Raw genomic sequence first — 9778 nt, 5'->3', positions numbered from 1 at the left:
TTACAAATATTACAAAGTCAAAAACTATTGTGTTATTTTTGCAAAATGGCAGTAAGCAGGATTACAGCAGCATAAATATCATACTTGAGTAGCATATATTTACGGTGATATACAAATCTTAGACAAACTAAAGAAAATAAAAACACCACTGATCCCAATCTCGTTAACTGAAAAGGTAAAAAGAGGTCACGGGAGCGTAAGAGGACAATCGTCTTCCAAATAACAACCATCAGGAGATAATAGTTAAGGAAATTTATGCAAAAAATCATCCAACACTCTTAAGTTAGTAGCTACTCTTTAATATAATCCTCCCACATTGTGTGAACAATTTATTATCATCGAGAATGAATTTCTCGATCAGCTGCGTGAGAAGACGAAGCAACATTATTTATCCTAGTTAGTTGTTCATTGGATTCATCAACAATTATATCATCATCTTAATAATGAACAAATATTTCATCACTGCTTTGATGTTCCCACAAAAAGTTGTGCAAGATATCACAAGCAATTACAATCCTAACTTACATTTCTATATCATAATTGTTCACGCTTTGCGTAATATTCTAAATCTACTTTTTCATGGTTCAAACATTCTCTCAATTAAATTGCGTAGAGATGAATGTCTATAATTGAACAAATCTTTGTCATTTTTAGTCTCTCTTTCACTTTTTTATAGTCCTCCAAATGATACATCATTCCTTTATATGGAGTTAACAACCCTTTCGTGTTCCGCAAATTAGCATCAATAATGTAATATTTATCTATCATAATAAATTAAATAAAATTAATGCATTTCAATATATGTTGAAGATAATATTTATCTATCATAATATATATCATTTGGTGGAAAAGGAAATTTTGCCTCAGGATCAATAATCGCATTCTCAAGTACTCTACTGTCATGTGCAGTACTTTTCCAACCAGCTGCAATAATGTTAAACCGCATATATCACATGCACATAAGACCATTGTGAAGTGAATCCCTTACGGTTATGATATGCTTGTTGCTTATCCTTTCACACCTCCACTTGTACATATATTTTATCAATTGCCTCAACACAATTCTACCAAATATGATCAAAAATCTATTAAAGCTAAATAAACAAGATAAATCCTTCAAAAAAAGCTTCAAATTTCAACTTAAAGTAACGTAAAAAATGGCTACTCTATCGAACTTTGGATGTTTGCTCGACATATTTTTTTGGCATATAATTATTGGTGTCAGTCGCCTAATTGCTTTAGCAACTCTTCTTACGTGCTGGTTAATTATCTCGAGGGAATGTTAAATACATTTACTTTCTGATCATTGTCTATCATTACGTACAATAATAGTAAAAAAAAAATCTACAAACTTCTCAACTGAAACATGTGATGTTCTTCGGTTGGTTGGTAACAAGTTATTTTATTTTATTGTGTTGATTAGTCGATAAAATATTTCAGGATAGAAACATGTAGTGTCATAAATATATATACAATGCCCATGAAGAAGATCAATAACCCAATTCATGCTGGACCTAGATATATGTTGCAGTGTGCAAGATAATAATCTATGTTTTTGAGAAATTTGTTCACGTTGATCACAAACCGCAATGAATAGGATGTAATCTTCAATATCACTATCAAACTCGGAGTCATTGTCGAATATGCTCATTTCATCCAATGAACACTTACAAATAACCTACAAATAGTGAAAGATCGTAATATTAATACAATAGTATTGGACCAGACAACCTAACAGATAGTTTATAGGAACACAATATCAAATAAAACTCAATATCAGATGGATACATAACTAAAAATCGAATATTTAAGTTAATTTTTCATAGAGAATTAATACACATATATAAGCATTACACACATATAAAGTTAATGTTTCATCGTAATAGAGTACAATACAAAAAATTACAACCACTAGTTTCTCAAATTTCTCGTAAGTCTTTAATCCACTGAGTTTGCCATTTTTCAGCAATACGAACAAACATCTTGCGAAAGATGGGGTCACGTAAGTGAGGAACAACTAGAGAAAATTACTTTTCCTTGATTTCAAATATATCCATGATATATTACAATTAAGAAATAACAATTTTCTCAGAGTAGATATCTATTTCAAAAAAATTCGCCGTTTGCGCTTGTTTCTTCTTTTTTTCTTTTGCTTCAGCTCGCTCTCTTTTCTACTTTAAGTGTTCCTCTAGATATTCATGTATATTTTCCATAGTTATGGCACAACCCTTTTTACGATGTATAGATGTGTCGCCATCAGTTGTTATAAGCAGATCAATCATAGTATGCTATTAGTCCCAGCACCACTACTTGTGACATGCATAGGTCCAATACCATCAGGATAGTCATCACAAAGAAAAAGCTTTTTATCCACTCTAGTAACTTCATTTGAATGTTGTGGGGAATCAGGCGCAGTACTAAAAATCACGAATTTTTCTATTGCAAATGATTTTTCAAATATCTCTTGCAACTACTCAAAGTGTTCAAGCCCTTATATCTGTACTTGCTTAAATTTATATTTTTTCTTTCTTTTTCTGTACAATATTGAAAAGAAAATATTTATTCAATGTACATAAATAGAACATACATAATTTAACTCATCTATCTAACTTATCAATACATGTGCCACTTAAATATCAGATGGACAAGTAACTGTGTTAGTGATAGAATCTCAATCATATCCAAAGCAATTTAGAAGTAACTTCTTGAAATTTTTTGTGTCTGTCCTTATTCTGTTGTGTTTGGACTTGATTTGTTGTTCATCATAAATATTTTTCTTTCCATATTTGCTCAAAAAATCATCTATAATCCCCCTTCAATATGAAGCATTAATAGTAGAACCATTAAATTCGTAATTCCTTGCATCATCATGTAGGATATGGATCAGAATAGATGTATCTTCTGTTTATTTGTCGGCATTTGAACCATGTGGTATGTTTATTCTTATATGTTTCTATAGTATAACAACAATAAAATAATCGGGCACACAAAAATCTTCATTTTCGAATAACATATAATTGAAAACATGGCTTATCCAAGTTGAAGAAAAAATAAGTTAGGATTATATGTTACGCTATTAACCAATGGATGTTCAGTCACAGAGTTTTCATCTGATATTTCAAAATCAGCTTCAAGTTTTACTTGCATTACACAACTTAAAAATTCATCCTAACATCATCAAATGTAAGAAGCCGATAGAAGTTGACACAATAATTTTAAAAAAAAAAAAGGCATAAAAGATAGTTCCACAATTGAAGAAAAAGATTGAAAATATCAACACATAATTGAAAAGCAACTGAAAATTATCAACACATAGCCAAGTACAGAAAAAAATCTCAATTTAGAATTAGCAGATCTAAAACATGATTACAAATCAAGCAAAAAAGAGTATTGTCAAATAATATTGCCGCAAGCTGTTGGTGTTGAGCTGCAAGAATGGTTGATTAAAGGTCCCGTCAGATTTTGAGGAAAGCATAAAAAATTGAAGTTGAAGTTTCCTTCAATTTTGAAAAATTTATAGATGGAAGTAGGAAGAATTAGTTAGAAGAAATAAATTGAAGTTGAGGTTGTCTTCAATTTTGGGAACTTGAACTTTTACGATGGAAGAAGTATGAAGAAGTAGTTAGATATTAACTTGTTTGTGGTTGGTGGTTGGTGGTTGGCTAAAGTTAACAGGGGCTTTTTGTAAAAATTAAAAAAATTGGGGTCATATACAAGAACAAAAGTTGAAATTGGAATTGGAGAAAAATGAAATCAACAAAATAAATTAGAATTGTTTTAGAATATTCATGGCCAAAACCCACAAATTTTATGAAGTGAAATAATTTTTGAAAAAAAAGTAAAAGTTTTTTATGGCCGAACGGTCTCTAAATGTTTAGACGTTGGAACTTTGGCTACTCTTTCTTGGTTGAAAAGTTCTTTTTATATAACTAATTAACAAAAGGAGTTGTTTGTACTTTCTATTGAATATATGAGGCCGTTTGGCCATAAACAAATTTTAGTTTTTTCAAAAATTTATTTCACTTTATAAAATTTGTGGTGTTTGGCCATGAAAATTTCAAAAACAATTTCAATTTATTTTTTGAAAAGTAAAAACAAGTTTTTGTTGTTTTTAATTTTCTTCAACTTTTATTATTAATACATATGACCCCAATTTTTTTTAACTTTTACGAAAAATCCCCCCTTAAATTCAACCAACAACTAACCACCAACCACAAACAAGTTAATGCCTAACTACTTCTTGGTTGTGAAAATCACTTGGAATGATTAGACATCAATATCCCTCATGACTGTCCTTCCTGGTTGTGTCTCGCTGGTTGTTCTAGCAAAGAGCAAAGAAATACATGCTTATGCTATTAGAAATGCATTGGCAATGGATGTTGTCATGGGAGTGCATTGGTTGATATGTATGCAAAGTGTGACTGCTTGAATATTGCTAAGAGAGTTTTTGATAGCATGACTATCAAAAATATGATCACATGAAATATTCTCATTATGACTTACGGGATGCATGGGAAGGGAGGGCAAGCCTTAGAACTTTTTAGGATGATGGTGTTTGAAGGAAAAGTGAAGCCCAATAATTTCACATTTATTGCAATTTTTATTGGATGCAATCACTCAGGCATGATAGATCAAGGTCGGCAATTGTTCTGAAAAATAAAAAATGCTTACGGTATTGAACCAACTGCGGATCATTGTGCCCTGCACTATTGATTCGCTTGATCGAGCAGTACATCTAGAAATTTTATTCACCACTCTAGATAATATAATTCTTCATACTTGGACAGTTAATGGAAAGACATGGCTCCATCTTTCACAAACTCAGAGCTATTATAGCTTTAAAGACTTCTAGCTTTAAAGAATCACATTTGGTTGTATATTAATATGTAAATTAGTTAGTTGGGTGACTTTGATTATTTTTAAAAGTTGGGGGTATAAAATTATATTTAAAAAAGATTTTTCAAAATTCTAAAAAAGATTTAAAAAAACACATGGCCAACTCCAACTCCAACTTAAAACATTTTTTATTTTCATGGTCAAACACCTACTATATATTCTACATGTATAATGTGTTAGTATGATAAAATTGAGACATATTTTTAAAAATTCAAAGTCATAATACTCGATTATACAAGTTTGTATTGCCGAAGTTGAACAAACATGATTGGCAATTATCATATAATAAAATTCCGAAATTGAACTTTAAAGTATCAGACTATACCGAATTAATATGGTATGACAAATGGTAAAAAAATTTCAAAAATTGAGTACCGAAAATATCATCTCGATGTTTCAAATACGTACTACACTATACCATACTCACCCCTAGTAATGACGCTCGCCTTCCCTCAAAATTCCTTAAACATTGTAACAAATGATGGTTTTTTTTATCGATAGGCCGGATAGTCGATAAAAAAATATCTATTCATAAAGTAACAGTTGATTCCTCTCGTATCAAAACACCAGTTACTTCAATCAAATACATAATTTTTTGTTTATAAAGTCAATTCTTAACATTTAAAACTTATTTGCTATTTATCATCTGGCGCAGAAATGACACGCAAAGAATCGTCTCAATTTTTTTATAAGAAAAGAATTCTAGAAAATATCATCAAAACACTAGTTACTTTTATCAAACTACATAATTATGTATTCACAAAGTCAATTCACAACATTTTTAAAACTTATCAGTTATATATGCATGAAATGGCACGAAAAAAATGTTTATAGAAAAATATATTCTAGGTAATCTCGTCAAAGTATTTAGTTATTTTGTCAAAATAAGTAACTATGTGTTTATAAAGTTAATTTTCAATATTTAAAGAGAAAATACATCATTTCACCCTTGAACTTGTCCTCATAACTTATTTGGGCAATTTAGTTAAAAGTGACAAAAGAGTTTGAAAATGAGGTGTAAGTGACTCAAGTTTTAATAATTGAGTGTAGGTGACAATTACTTTATTAGTATTAAGAAATTTAGAAAAGTTTGAGAATATCCCACAAGTTTGTTAATTTACACTTTGTTGACACCAAATTTTGACCATCCGATATCACCTTTAGGCTGCTATTTTATTAAAATTATTTAACTTTAATTATTAATTTTGCACATTATTCTTACATTAAAATACATACTAACGTGTCACATTCTTAATTTAGAAAAATGCATAAAGTATTTAATTATATTTTAGTGTCATTTTTATAATTTTTAAACTCAAATACGACATTTTGTGTAATATTATTGATATTTATTAAATTATTTTTACGTAACTATGCATACTCACATTTTAGCAAATACATCGTCTAGATTTCCCATTATTTAGTACTATTTACTTATTGTTGTTGTTGTTGTTGTTATTATTATTATTATTATTATTATTATTATTATTATTATTATTATTATTATTATTTATTTAATTATTATTATTATTATTTATTACTACTAGAATTTAAATAACAGCCTAATTGGAAATGACTCTACCTAAATTTATTCACCTATTAACCCAATTTTGTCCAATTTCTTACAATGTTAGCCTAATTTTATTTGATCCATTACAATTATGACCAAATTATGATCTTTATTTCAATTTTGGGCAACTTCTCAACCTTCAGATCTCAATTGTCAATCAAAAACTGATCTGACGGCTGAGATCAAAGTATTCATTCCTTTCTTATAAATAGTTTTAATCTCATCCGTTGATCCAAATGGATCCAACGGCTGAGATCAAACACTTCTTCCCTTTCATTTTAAGAACTAAACCCTAACCCTAATTTCCTAAGCCTCCACCACCACTCTCTCTCTCAAAACCTCTCCCACTGCCAGCTCCCTCCGATCTCCCTCCCCATTGCTGATCTGCCAGCAACTACGGCAACAACACTGCCTCCCTCTGTTTGCCCCTCTGGTGAAACCAACCGCCGCCGTTAACGCCCAACACTGGCGTTGTTCCCCCTCACCTCCTCCTTCTCCCCATTCACCATCCCTCCGGCGCCTCCAGCCGCCTCAAATCCATCTTGAACCACCGAAGAAGACAACTACGCCAGTGCTACCGCTCCCTCCTCCGGTGCCATCCTCTCCAACGAAACCAGTGAACCAGCGCCGTCCTCCACCGTCGAAATAGCCACCCAAAGGCTTCACCAGTCCGCCACTGCTTCGAGCCAGCAACCCGCACCACCACAACGATACCAACAGCCATCGCTTCGCCAAAAAATGATGGGTTATCAAGAACCCATCCTAGGTTTGATTCCATATTTTATTTTTTTCTCTTCTAACATGACAGATTTATGTGATTAGAAGTTAATTTGATTAAGCATGTTGATAAAATATTGTGTGCTTTAGTTTGATTAATTATCTGTGTTGTTATACATGAGGATTCTCTAATTTTATTATATTATTGGGGATTTCTTTGTGTTTTTTTTAATTGTTATATGTGGGTATGTTTTGACGTAGTTCGTATCGAAAAATTAAACTAGTAAGGTATTTGATTGTGTCTGCTCCTTACCGATAGTACTGAATTGATTCAGTATATCGTGGGAATTGATTTAATTCAATTATTGTATCTATACTTTGTGATTTGGAAATTAATTTAAACATATATGGTAAGTAATATGTGTTTATTATTCACTTTTAAACTAGTACCTCTCTTACTTATCTATTTATGTTAAATTAACTCTGAATTGATTCTGTTTAATTTTGGAGAATCCAGTAGTATTTCGCATAGGTTCTTACTTTTGGCATGATTTCGGCAATCACTTGATTTACCAATTGATTTACTTTATTTATTTAAGGCAGGCAATTCCCTAATTGATTGGGAGATTGATTCTTTTCCTTTTAACGTCTGTACCCTTTCACTATGTAAAGAATCTCTTTTCTCAATTAAAGGAGGACTCTTAAGCTACAATTACAATGACTACTACTACTCCCTTAAACAAATATCAGTTACTTTTAATATCAAACAATTGGACACTTTGAAGGGTTTTTTATTTTCCTTCGAGGCTTACGGAAAGCATTTCGCATATTTCACCATTACGTGTGCTTGATTTTTTTTCTTATTCTCTTTTACTGTTGTTCACTGGTACGTTCTCGAGTCGATGCAATTATTTTATTCTCTCTGCGTGTGTTGACTGGATAATGTTGTTGAAACCTTTAGGAACATATCTATAGGAATATTTTGATGTTTGTTCTTGTTTGTTTGCTATTATGTCTTGTTTCACAGGTTTAAGTAGACACTTACGAAGTTCTGAAGAGTCGCTAAAATGTTGAACTAACTATGTACTCTTTATAGCTAGTCGGTTTTCTTTTTCTTATTATTTGGTTTGTAATATTATTTGTAAAAAATATTATTCATTATTTACGTGCTCTATGAACGGTGTAGTAGGCACAAGTAAGATTTTGCGTGTATTACGTGCTACTTGAATCACCTAGGCATAAAAAATTTAGGATTTATTATCATATGCAATGCTTAATCCGTTTATCAATAAATTCCATTCAATCCCAGTACACTAACATGATTTTAGCATTAGGTGTAAACAATTTAATATGTGTATCATGTTAACACGAATATAAGCATATTAATTTGATATTACATATTGCACGTATTAACTTGAAATGTAGCATATCACTATACTCTGACATGTTTGATTAAAACATGATAATGCATCTTTAGCATATTAGCATGTTAAGTCAATTTCTAGCAACTTAGATAAGTAATCGACAATGTTTAATATAATTTCAGCATCGTTAGAACCTGTTAATACAAAATTTCAGCATTATAAACTGTTTTTCAACATATTATTAGAAAGTTACAGCATTTTAATAATTTTTTTGCACACTGTAATAATTTTTTTCTGCACCTTTAAACGATAATTTCAGCATGTTATTTCACAGTTAAACAAAACCTCAGCATGTTTCTGCATTATTAAAACAGGTTCCTGAACGCTGAAATAAATTTCAGCATGTTAAAACTACTTACAGTATGCTAATTGAAAGTTTCTGGACGTTAGCTTACCTTCAGCATGTTAAATAATATTTTTAGTATAATAAAATAGGTTCCAGCATGTTTGTCATAACTTTCAGCATGTCCAATAATGTTTTCAACATTTCAGCATGTCTAAGTGTAATTTTAGCATATTAGTATTAAATCCTAAATATGTTAATCTTTAATTCCTGCATTATCATCATATTTTTCCGTGTTAAAACATTAGTGTTTGGCATTTTTAACATATCATTGCATTATATTTCTTGACATAATTATCATACTTTTTGACACCCCTCATGAACACATATCACATTATTGCATACACGAATCACAGTCTTTTATCACGAATCGTTGATCATTTAGACACCATGCTTATAGGTTAATGACGTAATAAATAATTTACTTGTCTTTGCATGCTATCACATTAATTAATGTTAATTAATCAAGAGGCTAACTTGGGACAATTATGTGTTACTAGCGGTCGAATGTGTTTCGCGCTTCGAGTCCTAGGAAACATAGCTTTACTTTTGTCTAGAACCCAAATTCAAAATAGTTAAGTCCAATGTGTCTTGGATGACAAGTAGGGACGTTAAATATTACTAAAAATGCTAGTTTTATCCTTGTCATAGAACGCCTTTAGACTTGACATCCAGCCTAGGTGGGGTGGGACGGGTAGCCCTTTTCAGAAATGATGATCCCAACAGATATTAACGGCGAGGCTAATGACATTATTACTTGTCTAAGAGTTCGGCCCTTGGTTCGGATGATGATTAACAAGTTGGGTTCTGATCCGAATAAACCAAAAC

The sequence above is a fragment of the Capsicum annuum genome, chromosome 1, assembly GCF_002878395.1.
Source record: "Capsicum annuum cultivar UCD-10X-F1 chromosome 1, UCD10Xv1.1, whole genome shotgun sequence".
NCBI lineage: Eukaryota > Viridiplantae > Streptophyta > Magnoliopsida > Solanales > Solanaceae > Capsicum > Capsicum annuum.
Note: the sequence above shows the minus strand (reverse complement) of the source record.